Genomic DNA, 19,932 nt, shown 5'->3' on the forward strand with positions numbered 1-19,932 from the left:
TGTCGTGGTAAAGATGCTCAGTGTGTTTTGGGGGTCCATCCTTACTTATCCCATCTTTTACTCAGGAAACATCAATTATCCCTAGAAATGATGGAAACGCAGGCAGTGCTGTTCTTAGCAGGAATTACATGTTTCAATAAGTAATAATTTCTGGTATTCCAGACAAGCTGCTGTCTGAACCCCCACAAACAACCTGAGGCAGGCTTTTTGTTACCAATGCCAGCATTCACTTGGGAGGGAAAAAAGAAAAAAAACGAAAAAAAACTTTTTCAATTTCTGCCCACTAAGTATAATTAAAACCTGACTTTTCCTTTTTTTTCCAAACAGATGGGAAAAATCAAAACATTAAGTAGCTTCACTCTCACCACTGGGCTTTTTAGAAGCTCTAAGCTGCTGGATGACAGCTAGGTTTTTGGCTGGATTCTTCTCATTGCGATTGGTCCTTGTAGCTCCAAAGGCATGAGAAGGAGGAGCTGCACATCTCCCTTCAGCCTGCCCCACTTGTTTTCTCTTCTGCTCAGTTAGCAAGCTTCACTCAAAGTAGGTTAATGTTTCCAATGCACAGCAGGCTCCCAAACCAAAGCTTGATCTTTGTTTTAATGTTTTAAGCTGTCAGCAGTCATCCATTCAAGGTCCTGTTCTATCTGTCTGTTTACCTAAAACAAGGCATTGTAAAATGACATTCTGAAAGACCTAGACACTATTTTGAGAATTCAGAAAGATTCTTTAAAGTTAATCAGATGATTTGTTTTTCTGCAGTGACAATTGTGATTTGTCTTATTGCTAAATAAGCCTTTACTTGTGAGAATTTGCATGGGGGTTATCCAAGGAAAACAAGAGGTGGTGAGACTTGTACCATAAGGCAAGGGTATTTGGGGGCAGTCCTCCTTTAATGTTTTCCCCCTCACCGTTATTCTTGCATCAACTTTTCAGGCTCTGGGGACCTTGGACCTGGACACTGATTGAAGACTCTGCCATAACTGGGATGCCTCCAACCATCGGACTGCTGGTGGCAAAGAGAAAAGGCATGCAGTGTGGAAGCAGCAGATAACGTATGTGTAAATATACCCTTTTCTTCTTTCTTTTGAAGTCAGAGATGTCTCATGTTGCCCTTTCCCTGTGTGGCAGTGACCCGTTACCAGCACACTCCATGTGCCAAGGGTGCCTCATGGGGCCCCAACACCCAGCTCCTTGGCACTGAGAGACATGTTTCAGTGGGCATGGTGGTGATGGTTTGCTGGATGACCTTAGTGGCTTTCCAGCCTTCACAGTTCTGTGACACTGTCAGCCTGCTCCCACCCTCGGTGCTGCCACTCATCAATCCACGAGTCCTGAGCAAGTGTCTGTGAAGTTTAGGACTCTTTAGAAAACATGAAAGGAAGCTACTAAGTGTTTTTTGGAAGGACAGGACTGTGTCTGAGGCTTATATTTAAGAGGTGGGCTCATTCGTCAAATAAGGGAGGCAATTCCTGGTGAAAAGTGCTCACTGCAGTGTGTCAGGAGCTGGAGACTGAAAACTATTAATGCAAGTATGTGGCCTGGAGGAACAAATATATTGGATGACCTCCTAATGGATGATTTTAAACCTTAAAAAAGTGAGTTTATATTGCTTACATTGCTCCATCTGAGTTATTTGCCTGACTTTGATGAGAATTCTTCTTCCTTCTCTGTCACTGTAGTGAGAAATCACAGGAAATTTCTTCATCAGGGATAGGAAGAGGCTTTATGCTTCAAGTTTTAATATCTCTGCACTTATGAAATATGTTACAACTTGGGCGCTTCTCTTGAGAAGCCCTAGAAAGGAGCAGAAGTGGTTTCAGATGCAGCAGGAGAGCTAAATCGACAGTGTTAAAAAAGTAATCTGTGTAAACTGTTTTACAACTGAAGAGTTATGCAAAGCCATATCTTAACTTGGCATCCTGCCCCAAACTGTGCATCCATAAAGTACCACAACCCTGGCTTGACACATTTTATAGTACATTTCAGCTTTGAGAAAAGTAAACTAGTTGTTAAAATACCTCTGTAGGTCTCTGTAGGTGGACCAGTGGACCTATGAGGCTATCTCAGAGGTATGTAGAAGTCTCATGGGTCGTGTGTTCCTGGCATTTGTACTATCAGTGAGGAGTTCTTGCTGTTCACAATTACAAAGATGTAAAGGGGCGTTACCCACTACCTGCCATGTAGTTTTCCAGGTGGTTGCATGGAACTGAGGTGACAGTTGTATGAAACTGCTACACAGCCTGGTATATAGGGTTTTGGGGTTGCAACTGTAAGTCATGTGAACAGTGACAAAGAAAACTGATCTTGTACATGGTGTGTAGTTTCTGGCATCTTTATTTTTAGTGTCAAAATCAGAATTCCCTCAGTGGTACATTTGTATTTCTATGCACATCAAATCCTTATGGGCAAAACATACCAGAGCAAGATCCCAAAGCTCTGGCAGGGACCAGGCAACAAAAGGGGCTGCCTGGTGCAACCCCCTGCAGCTGGAACAGCTGTGAGATGTTCTGCTCTCTTTGGGGGCTGGGGGTGGGAACCCTCTGCACTCCACTTCCAAGCCCAGAGAGATCCCGCACTGTGCTGGGAGGAGGGCAAGTGGAAAGCTGGTGAGCAGGAGGTGTCAAATCCAACTGGTTTTGTTCTATGAAGGGCTTGATCCTCATGGCACTGACATGCTTCTTGCAGTGCAAAAGAGGAACTGATGTGTGAATTAGAGCAATTTATGCACATTAAGAGAACGTTATGATTCTGTAATTAGATGGCCCTCTCTACTGAAAGTGCATGTCAGCAGCTGAAATAGATGAGAAAACGGATGTGCTTTGTTTGTGTTCCTCTCTTCCTCTCTGTGCCTTGTAGATCCAGTGCTGTCCAGATGAATGTTTCTCTAGACTTTGTCCCCTAAGAGGCTCTTACCACAACAGCATGCTATTAAGAGGGGCTTTTGATTATTATTTGGAGAGTGTTTGTGTTCTCTGGGATAATGTGACTCTATAAATGGAATGCTTTTTGCTTTGCTTTTACAATAGTTTTCTGCTTGTAATGAAATAGTTTTTAAATAGTTTCTGGCTTTCAGAAGAGCAAAATACAGCTGCTACTGGCATCTGATTAATTATTGCTATTTCATGATAACTGTAATTAAATTCAGCTAATTCTCCACTGCAATATTTATGGAAAACAAGAAGCAGAAGCTTAGTTCAGCGTTGATGCTGGAGAGCATAAGAGCATAGGAAATAAGTATAAAACCTGCATGGCACAGGCATAGGGGTCTTGTACAGGGTCTTGGAGCTTCCCCCCCACACTGCCCTCAGTGCTGTGGAGCCAGCACACGCACACTCATTCCTCACATCTCCCTTCTGCCTCTGTTTCTTTTCTTGTGCCACAAAAGGTGCGTCAGCAGAGAAAAGCTCTCTCAGGGCTGTGGTGCACAAAAGAAAGGTTGCATCCAACTCTGCTCCACAAGCACTGTTGCAGAGGTACCTTTTTACTGGGCAACCATCAGGGGGATTTACAGCCCCTTTGTCTGCCTTTGATTCAAGATTTAAGAGAAGAAGAGAGAAATATCATTTCCCTGGAGGCTCATCTTTGGTGACACTTCCACAATACTGGAGCTCTGACAAATGGGCATGGCAGCAGTTCATGGGTGTGTGGTGGTTAAAGCAGTGCCATTGCTCTCAGCTCACCACATATACATTAAGTGATGACAAGAGCATCTCCAAACCAGCTTTCCTTCACATGGCTGTGCCCATCCAAACTCATCATATCGATTCCTGCAACCAGCTTTCCAAATCAATAGCCAAACCACCCTGTTTTATTTCTCCTTAGGCAACTGTTCTTCTAAATCTGAGTTCTCACTTTCTGCCTCCTCAAACTGTGGAGCAGTATGTGCTAAAACACTGTCCAGGGCACGTCCATCAACGTGCAGAGGAACATGCTGCTCTGGTTGTGCACTGAGTGTCCTGCTCTGAGTGTGCAGCAGGAGAGGAGCTGGGGCATGCAGTGCTCAAGTTTTCCCATAGGAGGTGGTGGGGACCCCTGATGAGCCTGTGGGACATCCCGGCTAAATTTCAGCCACATGGTTCTATCTGGGTATCATCTACCCTAGTGTAATGTGGGGATTAAAGTCAATCTGTTAAAAATCTTTCACTAGGCTATTTTCTAATCCAGACAAAAACAACCTTCCTAGAGGGGAGAGAAAAAAACAACAAAAAAAAGTCAAATATTTTGGATAAGCTCGACAATTTTAGAATAGAACATTTCAGTTTTCAGTTGTGGTAATAGCTGTTTTTTTTCTGTGCTCTACTTTCTCGAGCCTTTTTGCAAAGTTATCGTGTGTGGCTGAGAGAAGCGCTGCTTCCCCGAGTTTATTTAGAGCTTTTCCTTGACTAATGCCTTTTGTCACAAGTGACAGTGAAGGACCTGTTTGGTAATAGAGATCAATGGAGATGAAGGTGACATTCCGGAGCAGCGTTTTAAAACTAATGCATTAGTATTTATCTGACCACGGTACTGAGGAGCTCTGGCTCACAGTCTGAGAGCGTTGTGACCCTGTAACTTCTGTCCCCGCAGTCCTTCTCCTAAAATGCACGTTTCCCCTCCTTGTCACTCTTCTCCAACCCAGTACTGACTCCTGGCCCGTTCCAGAAAGCTCTCTGGCAGTCTGTGGCCCAATGGATGTGTTCGCAGCAGACTTCTCTTGCTGCTTGTAGGATGGGGCCATGCCTCCGCAGGTCACCTCGCTGGCTTTGGCAAGGACATGCCTGGCACAGTGGAAAGGGCTGGGGCATGAAGGGTGTCACTGCCTTTTGATCCACACTGAGAGAAACATGGGGCTTGCACTGAGCAAATTAAAGAAGTGTGATTTCATGCTCCAGCTCGCTCTGAAAATTTGAGTGCACTGATGGTACTTGTGAAAAGTGCTAAAGTGATAGACAGCTAAGAACTTAGGGTCTCTTTTCGCTTGAAGAAAGATGTATTGCAGAAGCTAATTGTCATCCTACATTATATACTCAGCTTTGAGTATATAGTTCAGTTCAATTCCCAAGTACATTCAGGATTTAATCCGTATCTTCTTTACTGAGGAATCCAGGAAGGGTGGCAGCTTTAACTCTGCAGTGGTCTGAGACCACCGTGTACTCAAATAAATTTCCAAGCAGCTGTCAGATTAAAGCAGTACCAATGTTGCCTGGGTTTGAGTAAATATTGACTGCTGTGCGTCCAGATACTCCTCTCCCTCCACATGAGCTCTGCCATCTGTGCCTAGAAGCACTGGCTTTCGGGGGCTGTTAACTTGACATCCTCTGCACTTAATTCTAGCATAGGAAGGCCAATTCTGATAATTCATAATGTAATTGTGTATAAAACACAATCTCAGTAACTTCTGTACATAACTGAAATGAAAACATGTTAATAATAACCTACCACGCATTCTCCCTGGTCGTATTGCGCGATGTCACGGCAATGCGTTTAGTGCCAACCAAGCAAAAGAAAGACAGATTGTTTTCCCAGAATCTGCTCAGCTAATGGAGAAAAATCCACCCCGGTCTAAGCTCGCTCCAGCAGTTTCTCAGAAATGTTGATGTCTCAAGCCCTCATGCCTTCATTAAAGTAAATCGGAATGTATTTCAATGGAAAAACAAATCCTGCATTTTAGCATTTGTTGCAGCTGATAGCTACAGTACTGGTTTCAAGCAGAGCATGCTGAGCTAATTACATTTCTTCCAAACATTTCTACAGCTAATGTTGATTTCTTGATTGCTAATGTGGTATTTGAAAGTCAGTGATTCTTAAATGTCAGCTTAGGAAACTGTCTTTACCAGTCTGAATCCCCTAAATGCAGGCCTTGTTTTACTAATATTCCCAGTGAAGAATTACTGTCTCCACTGCTCGGCTTGCAAGTAAGACAACTAATTTCCAAAGACTGCGCCACGTGTAGTTGGTGGGAGCGTGGAAACATAGAAACATCTCATGAATGCTTCATTATTAATCAGTGAAAGATGGATGCAGATCTTGAGGGAACTGCTGAATGGCAAATTCCCTAAGCACTTTATGTAGCTTCCTTCAAAGCAGTAGCTCTTGGGGAAGATGGACAGCCCTATTAGTGTGCGTGTTGCAGCAGCACTATAGCAATGAGCTTTCCCGTTAATGTGCTTTTTATGAAAAGGGAAGCATTCCCAGTACCTGGATAACTCTGAAATGTTTGGTAAACAAAGCAAATGTTATTTTCTGGTCTGTGCTGCAATTTTTCTAAGGCTTCGTGGGCACGCTTTTCATACGGTTTTTGGTTGAAGAGTCACATGAATGCTACCTTTCTCCTTTCTCTAAGTTTCCACTTACACATCTTTGTACTCATTGTAATACTTTGTCACTTGTTCGTACATGTTCTGATATTGCAGTGCAATAGTAACGAAGTCCAGATGTCAGCAGAGACATCTTGGGACACTGTCAGTGCGAGACAGGAGCAGGCACTGGGCGCTGCAGCGCAGTCGGACACCCGAGCGTTGTTCGTGTGGGAAGATGGGAGGGGGAACTCTTTTGAAAATGGGCCCCTGGTTACTGGTGTGAAAGTACATGGAAGAAGCTGGGAGAGGAAATCTGGTAACTGAGTTGTTCTCCAGTCCTTGTTGTAAATCTGCTTCTTTGGGAGTCTGTAAGGGTTGCTCTTGGGAACAGTGCTCAAATCCAGTTGCTTTTATACTCAGAACTCTTCATGTTTAGACATTTTTCAGACAACACCGTGATCACATGCAGAAATCGTTTCTTGCTGTGGGAAAAAGCCCCCGTGCTTCCCCCAGCGGTAATGCAGACACTTGGCTGACACAGCCTCCTCTTACTGCCTTAGTTGCAACTGTCAGCTGTACGCAGTAACAGTGTGATGGATGGGGCTGCCATACAGCAGCAAACCATGCGGGTGCTGCTCCTCGCAGTCCCAGCAGTGCCCGCAGCTCTCCAGCCAGCAGTGCAGCTCCATGGGTTTGGGCTACGGCTGGGGCCCGGAGGGCTGAGTTCGACCTTTGGATAGGAGGTCCAGGTCCCAGTTAGGGATCTCCAAACATTGCAGTGGAAGCAGCATCCAAGGTGACTTGCTGTTCAGTGTTTGGCAAATATTATGGAATGCTGAAACCAGAGGAATCTCCTCTTTAGGCTGATTCTGTCTCTGTGAGGCTTCCTAAAGCTTGTAGCATGCCTCCGGGCTGAGCTGGCTCAAGCACCGCTGTCCTGGACTGCTAGTGTTGCATCTCCTCATTTGGGCTGTCTTCTTAACAGACATTGAAATGGCTGCAAGCTTTTTGGTAGCACTTGTTCACACCAGGATGCATCTTGGGAAAATATCTCCTTGCTCAATCAAACCGTACTCAGGCAAGACATTCCAACATCTGCAGATTTGTAACCCTTTTTAGACCTTAGGATGAAAATACCTGGGAGTAGAGTGACTGAGGAATGCATTAAAACTGAAAATAAAGTTCAGTGTATTCTCACCCATCACTGAAGAACATTTTCCATTCAATTAAAAGAAAAAAGCACATATTTTTGCCTACTTTTATGTCTTATAGGATTTGTTTTCTCAGCAACGCAAATCACATCAGAGACATCCATAAACTATTTACTCCTTTCAGCCCAAATTGGAAATGCAGCAGGGAAGAACTTGTGTATTTATTTTCTCTTTAACTCTCGGGGAGGGAGGCACAAATGTGGGACCTATCATGACTGACATAGCAAGTCATTAGGTAATTATACAGAAACCCCTTTTATTGAAGCATCTGTGTTAAAATGTGCATGCTAAACAGAATTTTAATAGGCTATGACTCTAAATCCCTAAGCTTCAATTTGGTAGCAGAAAAACTTCCAACCATTTTCAGTGTTATTTTACAAACACTTAAAACAGATCCCATTATAGAGCAAGAGTTTTTAGAGAGAGATGTTATTTTGCTTTGGCCTCAAAGCAAATGTTTGGTAGCATGTTTATCATGATATAAGGCTGTTATGTCTGTGAGTTCTCTCTAGCTTCAGTTGTCCCTTCAGCACTCTCTGGGGCTTCCTGTCATGTCACCAACTCTTTCCTTTCACTCTGGCACCTCTACTATGGCTGTTTCCTTCTGGCTGAGGGGAGATCAAGGCCCTGTTATATTATTTTGGTACCTATTCTATCACGAGCTCTCTTGGCTTGCCTTCCCGTCTCCCCACAGGAAGAGGAGATGCTCTCCGTCTTGGGCTTTTCCTTCTCTTGGTGCCAGAAACATCCCATAAATCAAACCCTGTGAGCACTCAGCTCACCACAGAATAACTCACAACAGTGCCCAGCACTTTCTGACAGGTGTGAACTGAGCATTTGTCACATGTGTTGACAGCATATACATGATCTCTTCCCATGTGCAAGGCTATACACAAAACTGTTTTTTTGTTCTTTCTTCAAAATCATGAAGGATCTCTCATTTCTTGATTAAAGGGGTGTTTTTTTAAGTAGTTGTGAGAAATAATGTGCCTTCCCTAATCTTAAATTTTGCTTAATATTTTTTTTAACTTAGTCTAAAGAAGGAAAATATCATCTTTACTTCAAGGAATTTGGCCATACTGTAAGCCTGGAATGTACAATCTGATAGAAAATATCAGACATCCCTAAATTTAGATGTTGCTACAGTTTTTCTTGTAATACTGCATCCTTGGAATCTTCTACATGGCATAAATCTTGAGCTGCAGTTGATCATCATTTTTATTAACGGTTATGCAGCAACATAAATATGTATTTTTTGTTCCTCAAGTCAATAAGCATAACCTTTTCTCTGTCATAAATCTGTCAGAAGTCCTCAGGAGACCACATCTCATGCAGCTCCTAGTCTAAGGTGCATCTAGCAGGAGCTTCTTTATAGTAGTAATTGGAGTGAGTAACTCTGCTGATGTCTGTAGAATCATTTGTATGAAGGAGAATATTAGAATGGTTTTATACATTGGTAACTGATGCAGGTGTCCGTATGAAGTGCTTTTGTCTATTAAGTTCTCTTTCTTCTTCACTTTTTCTCATTCTTTTTCTCTTTTCTTCATCCCTAAAGGAATACATAATGCTTTTCAAGATTATAAATCTGTGCTGTTTTGTTTTTTTTCTCCCTTCTCTTTCTTTGAAGCAAACACATGATGAAATGCTGCCTCTGCTGGCATTTGCCCACCAGAGTAAACCCTCCCATGAGGATATTCTTCTAGCTCGGATCCAAATCGATCTTTTGCATGTATAAAATCTGAAGCATCCCATAATATCTATTCATTTTTTGTGTATTAGATGTAAACAGCAACAGATGGAGAGCGTAATAGCTACAGGAAAATAGGGAAAAGGTATAAAACATTTACATGGCAAGAAGAGTCAAGGATGTTTGGAAATTACATCTTTTGTGGAAGTTACAGTACCATAATTCTTTCTGCGTGACGGCCACGTTCGGCTATTTTGCTCTTTTGAACAACTGCTGCAATCTTTTGATGTATGCCATATAACAATTTTGTTCATACTTGTTTGACATTGGTTTCCCGGCCACATACTGTACATTTGTGAAACAAAGCTCTCAAGCCTAGAAAAAGAAATTTCTTCTTTTTATTTTGTTTCTGCTTGTGGGAAGGGAAGATTTATAGGCATTGAACAAACATAGACTGAAACAGCCATTAAATGAAATTCACAAAGAGGAATCACTCTCTAAAACCTGTAGGTATTGTGCTTAATGGACTAGCCGATATTCAAAGAAAATGAAGGGACAGACAAAAGCGAATACTTTTAGATAGAACTTACTTCTAAATCATAACTTTGACACATGGAATGTTTTCTGGATCATCTCTTTTCACACAGAGATGCAAACAGGAGGTAGTGGTACAAGCGTGCAGGTTGAAAAAGCCTCTCATTCCCTGAGTATAACGGAAACCAATTAGAAATATTAAAACTTATCAGACATATTAGTCATGAATCAATGGCAATCAAGACAGTCATAGCTAAGAACAATCCAACACCATCTTCTTACTAACAAGATTTTCTGGAAAACTGTATTGATTTTCTGTAGTGAATCTATTTTTTCTGTGGCCAAGCAAGTGATGGGAAACAGAAAGGCAGAGGTGGTCCTTGCTGCAGGGTGCTGGGACTGGGGTGCAGGACCTGAGGAGGAGGGGCTGTGCCTGGGCACAGGGCTGTGGGTGCTGGGGAACAGGAGAGAGAGCGTGGTGCTGGGAAGCCCACTGTGGCTGCATTGTAAGGAGAGAGCTGCCAAGAAAGGAGATCTTTTATCTTACGGAACAGAGAAAGGCTGTGTTGTGTCTGTAGTGCAGGAAGAGACAGAGAAAAGATCCACGAGGAGAAGATAAATGAGAGCAGGGCCTGCCTCACGCAGCCGCTCCTTCTGCAGATAAATGGCCACCTTTACCTCTCTCTAAGGTTATCCAAGCTAGGTTATCTTCTCCAGCATCCCCTTCACTGCCCTGACATTGGCTCAGCATCGCAGGCACCAAAAAGTCTGTGCAGAGATTTGCACTGCTGCCGTGGCTGCATTGGGAATTGTTAGTTCAGTGTATTTGCCAGTGGGAGCTATGCTTGCCACAGCCAGCTCTACCTGAAACCAAAACCTTCTGCAGTTACTTGATGTCCCAGTGCAGCTTCTTTGTTCAACAAAGCCTCAGAAAAGCCGCTTGTTGCTCTAGATGCTTTTCTGTTGCTCCCTTAGTAATTCATCAGGACAAAATCAGTTGTAGCTAAGTAATTTAATCCAGTACAGTTTTCACTGAAAACCACGAGGAATATGTGAAATGAGTATGAAAAGATGCAGAGCCCCAAACTGCTCGTTCCCTTAATGTCCCTTTTGGGTTCAGGCCATCTACCTTTCAAGCAAATGTTTTCCTCTGTGGACTCATACGGCATAAAATCAAACAGGACCTGAGTCTAAAGTACCTTTATTATTGACAAATTGGATCATTTAAACCATTAGCCTAACATATTTAATTTGGCATTTGTGTTTTCCTCCAAGCACAGGTTTGGTCAGTTTGCTTCATTTCATCCTGTACTTGGCCATCTGTAATTTTACATCAATATCTATGTTTTTATGGTGACTTAGATAAACGTTTCTCAATTACGGGGATTTTATAAAATCCAAACAAGTAATGGCATTAACCTGAGCCACTCAACAATAATCCTATTAATTCCCAGTCACATTGCTACAAGATGAATTCATAGTAAAACTCTCAAAAATTAACTATTTCACTGCAGATCAGTAAATTGGATCACTTAATTCTTTTCTCCTATATCCACTGCTATAGCAGCAGGCCACCAAGAGCCATCAACAAGTGTTGGATAATGATGCAGGTATATTCTGGTCTGAGATCCACCTTGAGGACACCAACAGCTACATGCACCAATGCAGACTCATGATCTGTGGCTCTGGGCAGCCTGGTCTAGTGGTTGGTGACCCAGCACATAGCAGGGGGGATTGAAAGGAGATAATCTTCGAGGTCCTTTTCAACCCAGGCTGTTCTATGATTCTATAATTTCACCAGGAAGCATCGTGGCTTGGCTCTGGCCATAGGATTGGCTTCTCCAAACACCTCAAGGCCCAGTGAGATACTATTTATTTCTGCTGTTTCGCTTACCTCAATGGACAAATGTTTTTCTATACTTTGCTTCATTACTGTTTTGAAAAATACATGACTTAAATTGATCAATTTATACCTGTTTGGCTTAAGATTCAAGTAAGGCTACTGGATTAGGAAACTGAATCAGTACACCTAAATTTCTTATGGAGATTTCTATTAATTGCTTTGCATTTTTATACTCTTAAAGCCTCAAAAGTATGGACAAATTGGAAAGCCAAAGAAGAACTGGTTTGTTGGCATTTTCTGCTTTGCAGGGGTTTTCCAGGGACTTGCCTCATTCTCTAGGTGTGTCCTGGCTGACTAATCCTGGATCGTGGGGGCTGCCCAGAACAGCTCTATTCTAGCAATAAGAAGCTCAACTCTGAGTTTCACCTGGCATCCCTGAAGAAGTATAGGGGGGAGAAAAGTACCTGGCAAAATAAATGCATTTAGAAAGGGAAAAAGAACTGCTGGCATGAAAATAAATGTGCGAGGAGGAGATGGAGGACTTACAGAATCATTTAGGTTGGAAAACACCCATAAGATTAAGTTTGTGAGATAGGGTAAAAATAGGCACAGAGAATAAAGAAGAAGAGGGAATAAGCAGACAAAAGGAGCAGTGGCAGCACAGGCTGGGGAGGAGTATGAGGCACCCAGGAATTTATTATTATTCCACTACGGTACTTCAGAAGGAAAAAACAAGGGAGGTAATGACTTGGGACTTTCTCCTCCCCTAAAGCTGTTCATGTCATGGATTATCAATGCCCAGATTGTTTCTTATAATCTCTTCTAGCAAGAATATATTTTTATTTGTCTGTATTATACTCCTATCTCATGTCTTCTGTTATTATCCTTGTGTTGAGTACTGTTTGGCTGAAGATACTCCTCTGTTTTCCTCATGAATATGGTTTTGTCTCCCTCTGACTCCATTAAATATATCAACGTGTGACCAATATTACTAATGTGGAGAGGTGTGGCACTAAATTAAGTACAGAGAAGAAAGCAGCAAAAGCTGTCTGAGGGCTGTGCACAAAGAATGAGCAGAAACACCTCTACAACATTGCTGTAGGATGGGAGCTACAGGGAGTAAAGCAGTTTCAGCAAATGTGAGTAGATGTGGATGGCACAGTACTTTTAAGGCACGATGCTATCAATTTAAAGTCTACCGACCTGCCTGTTAAATACATCCTTTCTTTTAGTGCACAGAACTAAACTGGCAAAATTCTGCAAAAAAAACCCACTAACTCAGCCCTCTTTTCACAACCTATAAATCACGTGCATTATCTCTATATTATATAGCTTCCATCATGCCCACAATCATGTTACTGGAGCCTGGGCTCAGCATAATCTTTACCCAGCATCTGTCTTATCTTCCACTGTGCTGGAAAACACCCGCACACTTAAATTCAGAAATGATTTTATCCAGAGAGAAATGAGTAGCTATTAGAAATGTCACAGTTCCCTGCCGTCCCTCCTGCTTTTAGCCGACAGCAGTGTGCCTGTTCTTGGGGGGCATAAAATAGCTGTTCTTCTAACAGCAGATAGGAGCCAAAGGTAGATCTCTGTTGGTGAGGTGGGGAAACCATGGCACTCAGAGTGGTTGTGAGGTCAACTTTAGTCTTTTTGAAATCAGATTGTTTTGGGGGGAATGTATTTCCACTTCAGAATCAGCTAATTCACCTTTAGTGAGCTTATTGGCTATTACGGGTTCCTGGTTCTCATTTATCTCCTGCTTTATTGGTTTTATTGCCTACTGTTGGTTTTGCCAGTGCTGTAGTTTTCAGGCTCCCTCCCTGACTTCAGAATTCCCGTTGCCCCAAGCAAACCTCCGGGTATACAGGCCTAAACTGTGGAGACTAAGCCAATAGAAAGGCAAGGCAAAGGAAAGCATTTCTATTTTTTAAGGTATTTTCTGTCTCTTAGTTTTACCCAAGGTGATAAATGAAATCTAGGGCAGGGAAGGGAGATGAACCTTAACCTTCCTTTCAAGTGCATTTAACCATAAAATTGTCATTTGTCATAGCATACGTGATAAATGTAAAAAAAAAAACCACTCTCCACATTGCTCCTCGTGGAGGATTTTACAGTTATGACACCATGCTAGGATCAACTGGCATGATTTAGCTCCCCGAGCCCCACATGGAGCTGCCCTCAAGGTCAAGATGCCTCTTCTGAGACCGTGCAGAACTGCACTGGCTTGTGGTTGGGAGTGCTTTGGGGAGAGGATGCCAGGGCAGGGAGACAGCTAACGGCTTCCCAGCCGCTTCTGGAATGCCGCTCCCAGGCAGTCTTTCTTGGCAGTTTTCACAGTTTCTCTAAAGGATTTACACAGTCAGTGCTGGCCACAGAAATTGAACCGCATGCGGTATTAAAACAATGCAAAAATAAGAACAAAACAAACAAAAAGCAACCCACTGTCTGAAGAGGGAGCTGTGCCAGAAAGCTGTGTGGGACAGGCTGGCTCATGCCAAATGTCTTAGCATACTTTGACCTGCAAGGAACCTGCAGGGAGAACCCACATCATACTATTGCTGTAACCTCTGCCTTCCTGCTTCCTCAGTGCTAATGCGAGGCTCTGAGCTTCCTAGAGGCTGTTCACAAATTCCCATTAACTTCAGTGTGTCGGTCCCTGAGTTTCTAGTGCAGATGACTGCTTGAATGCCAGGTGCGTTGTTTAACTGGAGGGTGCCCTACAGCAGGCTCCTACCAGCATCCCATCAGTCCTGTGCCATCCAACCTGGGCTGCATCCTTGCTGCTTGCGCTTATGCTGCAAGTGAGGAGGGAACTCAGCACATCCCTGCACTCACTGAAGCCTTGCCTGATGTCTGGGGCACTGACAGAAGCTGTAGGGGGAGCTAGATCCTGAGCCAGCAACTCTCAGAGGGTTTACTTTAAGTTGCAGGCTCTCATCCTGATGGGGGATTTCAACCACCTGGATATCTGCTGGGAAAACAGCAGCAAACGATCAAGGAGACTGGAGTGAAATCAACTTTTTAGAAGGGCAGATAGTGACAGGACAAGGGGCATGGTGTAAACTAGGGGAGGGAGGATTTAGATGAGATGCCAGTGGGATGTTTTTTACAGAGAGGGTGATGAGGTGCCCAGAGAGGTTGTGGGTGCCCTGTACCTGTGTGTTCAAGGCAAGGTTGGATAAGGCCCTGGGCAGCATGGTCTAGTGCTTGACCTACTGGCTGGCAGTGCCTGCAGCAGGAGATTGGAACTTAAGATCCTTGAGGTCCCTTCCAACCCAAGCCATGCTATGATTCACGGATGCAGGCACAGTTACCTCAAAGGGCTGGAGGTGGCTGAGGTTCCCGTGGCTGAGTGATGCACTGTATGCATTGCTAATAATTCTGTAGTACTAAGAATAAAGTAGACAGGAATCAAGAGCTCTAATTACTAAAAGTAATTAAAGAACCAAATATTCAGGCTGCAATTATGACTGGTACAGCATGGTCATTTTGGCTTTGTGTCGATCCGTTTAGCTTTAGTGACCTATTTTTCAGACTTTCAGTGGCATTTTCTTTCAGGTGCGGCAATTTAACACCTTACCATTTCATATTGTTTGGTATCCAAAGCTTTCTGCATTATTCTATTGTAACTTCCAAATTATTCAGTACTTTAAAGGAAATAGCTTCCATCCAATGCAACCTTGGGCTGAAATCAAAGGCATGTAATCTGTCCTCAACTTTATTAAAAAACATAAGGCATCAGCCTTTATGTAGCTCAAATGCCTCTCCTTACATGGTGACATACCGTGTCTGCTACCTCCGAATAAACTCGATATGAATTTCTATTCAGTGTACTCAGCATATTGAATATTATTTAATTTTCCCCATGCTGTGTGATTGAATACTTCGGTCATGGAAATGGAATAGTGCACAGCCTTGCACTGCTTTGCTCTGCTGTCTTGTTTTGTTTTTCCTTGCCACGTCTGAGGATTAAGCACTTGCTATCTCCCTACCATGGCCAAGAAGAATTTTGTTCTTCTGTGTTGCCCTTGAGAAAAAAGTGATTTCATGTAATTAGGATAGAGGTTAGTGTTCAAGTTAACAAGGGAAATAGTGTTTTCTGTTCAAGCACAAAGCTCTTATTTCTCAAACAAATTCAAACGTTAGCTTCTCTGCAGAAAATCTACAACCATGTACATCTGTTTATAATATCTGTGGCTGGCCGGATTGGTTTCAGGAGCTACAGCTGGCCTAGAGGAACACAGAACGTACAATGTAAGGGGATCAACATCAGCGTCTCGTTCAGGTACCATCATCATAAAGTTGCTCTGTATAACGTATAGACAACATTTCTGCATTCTCTGTCACTTATTGTACAGATTAAAGGAAAGATAAACTGTCCAATCATCATTATATGCTCAAAGCCGCAGATGGAAAGATCGGTGTGTATCAGTTCTGTAAGTCTCTAGGAAATTTGCAGAGGAAACAAATGACCCACGGTGAAAATGTGTAATACTTCACAAAATTGGTACCTGGGAGCCATGTGGCTAAACTAGCAGTAAAAATGACCTTTTCTTTTCAGCATGAAATTAGTTTTCTCCTGAAGTATAGAAAAGCGATTTTTAGGCTGTTTTACCACCTGCTCCTCGTCCCTGGGATCTGTGTATTCACTTTTGATTTATGAGGGAAAGCAGGGGGAAATCAGGTGAATTTTAAATGGCATATATCGAGATTATAATGACTTGGTCTTTTCTTCCAGGCTATTTTTTAATCCCATTTTTATGCAATAGCCGAACTGTAACTGCTCGCAAACTGCTTGCAGAGATTTTTCTGTTACATCTCACCCAGTGTTTTATCGCTCTCCCCTGTCAAGAAATTCTTTTGCTAAAGAGTAAAAATGAGCTATTGGATATGCAGCGAGGATAACCAGCAGATAATTTGACTGCAGGTCAGATCAGCTGTTGCCTTCTTCCTTATTTACACTAATAACTCGTATGTGTGTCTAGATATGTGCATGTGAGTGTATTTAATGCTCCCGGAGAATGTCAGCCTAACTCCCCTGTCATCAGACACACTGAGTGGCAGAGGGATAATTTTCCTACTGCTTTTCGATATGTGAAACAGAGCAACCGAAAGATATGCCAGACATGTTATAAAGCTATTCTAAAAATAGGTATCGATATTTTTGTCAAGCTAAAAAAAAAGCCATCAGTAAAATGGGTGAATATTCTCACCCCCATGGAAAGCCACAAGACTGGGTAGGTGTGTGATCTGCCCTCAAAACTTGTATCAGATGTGTAAATAGCTCACAAGATCTGGCTTCTGCTAGCCTGAAGAGAGACAGACAGTATCATTATACAGGACAAATGACTTGCTTGTTAATAATCCTTACCTGTATTAGTAGCTCCTTTTTAAGTTAACCCTAGTAAAAGTACGCTGTGCTGTACTTCATACTACAGCATACTGAAGTGTATGAGAGGAGACTACAGTGTAAGGATTGTGGAATGAAAGCACTGCAGGTGGGCTCCAATTTGAGTTTCTGTATCTTCTCAATGATATCTGTATTTCCTTCTATGCTACCTTCTTCGTGATGGAAAACAAATGTGGATTTATATGTACTGTGATCATATTTTCCTCCTAATGCTGAGAAATTGCATGCTAAGGTTGTAAAGACTGTCCTTAATCTTTCTGGACTCCATTATCTACTGCTGCCGGTTAAGATGGATAAAAATTGAGATGAAAATGCAATAGAAATCAATCAAGAAGTCTGTTCCCGTTGGAGCAATTAAGTTAGCTGAAGTAAAATGATATTTTAGGGCAATTTGGATACAATTAATATCAGAATCGAACATTTACCACTGTTCTTTGGAGATAAAATTAGGTGCAGCTTCTTTACAGAAAACTTTGAGGAAAAAAATTATTTTTTTAATTCATTAAAAAATCTACTGAAATATTTCTGTAAGATTTTATTGAAACTTTTTTTCTGTCATTTTGAGTGAAAGTTTTTTCTCAATTTCCAGCTCAAGTTGTATTGGATCATTTGTTAGGACTTGTGAATACAGATGCTGAATGAATTTGAAGATCAGAGTCTATATAATATCTTAGCTTTAAATGCAGCCTCTCTGACAGTGAGGCAACAGTACGATAGCAAAGTGTGTTTTTCCAAAACTTCATTTTTTCTCACTAATGCTGTTTTTTGTGTTTCTCATTAAAAGAAATCCTGATGGCTAAAAATTACTTTCCTAGTCAGGAGGTCACGACAGGAATGAAGAGTTCCTGCTCTGAAGATGTTTTTGTAGGTGCTAATAGTGCATCAGATCTCTGGGCTATTTTGTGGTAGGAATCTGCCTTTGAAGCTGCTTGTTGAAAGCTCCATGTAACTCCAAACTAAATATTGGCTTTATTTGAAATTTGAAAGAGTTCTATTTTTAAGAGCTTCTGTTTTGACTTTTCATCTTTTCATACCAACAGAATGTCAACTGCATGCCAGAAACACAAGTCTGGGATGGAGAAACAGGTAAAATTTATGGAATACTTTTTTGGAGAATATTGCCTTTTGTGCTATCCCTTGTTATTTTCCGGGAATCTTAACAAAGACAAAGCACTGAAGAGACTCCTTTTGCTAGTAATTATATCACAGACTTTTTTCCAACCAGCAGTACTTGGTGTCTGACGTTAACAGCCGTAAAATCATCCAAGCCTGAAAACTCGTCTTGGAACAATTTTAGAATTCTATCTTTGACTCTTTAAATAAATAATATCAGTCTGCCATCTTTTTGCTTTTTTAATATATGTGAGACTTAAATATAAATGCTATTCTTTCAGGCTCCATAAAATAAATGTATGATATTTTCCATATATATCTAATACTGAAATTATTATGGAGATTAACCTTCGCGCCGTTTCTCATATACATTTGAGTTTGAATTTTTTTTCTTTAATTGTGAGAGGTACTTTATTTGAGAAATGGCTAAAAAACAGAATGTTAAATTGTGTTCAGTAAGAATAAATTCTACTTAGTCAGTTTGTGTAGACAGGAGTCGGGATGAATTCTTGGTGTGGGTAGGGGGCTTATCAAGATGGGATTTATTATCCAAGAAGTCTGGATTTTGATCTCATAGTTCTTTGTTACCATATTTGATCAGAGAAATGAGCTGTTACTCCTTCGTGAGAGCTAAGGATTAATAAAACATACCCATCTATTTCATGGGTGTGTAGTTTCAAGCTATAGCCCGTGAGGAAAAATAAGTGCATATGATAAAACAGGGGACTTTGGGTTTTCAGAGTTACAGCACAGTCTTTTCACAAGTGGTTGGGTTCACTCTTTGCACAGACCCAGTTCTTGGAAGAATGGGCTCCACACAGTGCCCGTGCAGGGCCCCGGTCCCACACACCCCGGTCCTTCTGGGTTCCTGTGTCATGGGGCCTGATGTTCATGCTTTCCTGCGTACCACCACTATGGCCATGCAGAAAGGGCTGCCTGCACCACTGGTGCCCGCTGTTTGACTGATCCAGCTTCCTCAAGTTGACACAGCAGAGAACTAAATAAGACCGCAGTACCACAGATCCATTTCAGGACCTGAATCAAATCTAATTTAGTTTTTTATTGATCTCTATTGGGTGTAGTTATCTTTGAAAGTCAGAGCCCCACCTTGGAAATAAAGCCCTCATCCCTCATGGCTTTTTCATCTTTGCTTCTACTTCTTTATCACCATTTATCTTTATCAGTTTCTATGATATTATAGCCAGAACACTGCACAACTGAGGAATGCATCCAGCATGTGATGAAGGAGTGAATCTGATCACGGGGATGAATATATACAGGTACTTACAAAATGATTTGCTCATTCTCAGCTTTTCTCACTTTTGATGTAATATTTTCCCAGATACTCTTTTTAATCTCAAATTTTAGTCTTTAGAAATATTGTGTTTTCACTAATATTGTGAATATAACCATTCTTCTTTTACATATTACTGTGCATAGGATGTGTACTATATCAGCGCAGTGCTTTCTTTTTTTTTTAATGATGTGGACTATATTGAATATTGAAATATTTGTCATAGTTAGATGAATAATATCATACAAAGGAAATGCTACAATTATACAAAGGATACTTCTGTGCTCTGCCCTGTTTTCATTCACATTACATTGTGCTTTAATGGGTAATTAGTGCAACCTGATATTTCTAACTGTCTGAGTTCAGTTTTGGGCCTGTCATGACAAGAAAGACATTGAAGCCTTGCAGTGTGTCCGGAGAAGGGCAAGCAAGCTGTGAGGGGTCTGAGGAGTGGCTGAGGAAACTGGGATTGTTCAGTCTGTAGAAGAGGCTTTGGGGAGACCTTATCACTCTCTACAGCTACCTGATAGGAGGCTGTGGTGAGGTGGAGGTTGAC

At 41.9% G+C, this 19,932-nt stretch overlaps 1 long non-coding RNA gene across 2 annotated transcripts; it reads left to right on the forward strand.

Moving 5' to 3' along the window:
• The first annotated feature begins 288 nt into the window (after nt 1-288).
• Nucleotides 289-19,616, forward strand: LOC116216872. Of its 2 annotated transcripts, none has more exons than XR_004160460.1 (4): nt 289-632; nt 934-1,052; nt 18,010-18,055; nt 19,267-19,616. It is a non-coding gene; the product is annotated as an uncharacterized LOC116216872 (long non-coding RNA). The 2 variants fall into 2 exon arrangements; XR_004160459.1 differs by having other exon boundaries at nt 292-632; nt 19,284-19,614.
• The last annotated feature ends 316 nt before the right edge of the window (nt 19,617-19,932 follow it).

This window comes from Meleagris gallopavo, chromosome 8, assembly GCF_000146605.3.
Source record: "Meleagris gallopavo isolate NT-WF06-2002-E0010 breed Aviagen turkey brand Nicholas breeding stock chromosome 8, Turkey_5.1, whole genome shotgun sequence".
Lineage (NCBI taxonomy): Eukaryota > Metazoa > Chordata > Aves > Galliformes > Phasianidae > Meleagris > Meleagris gallopavo.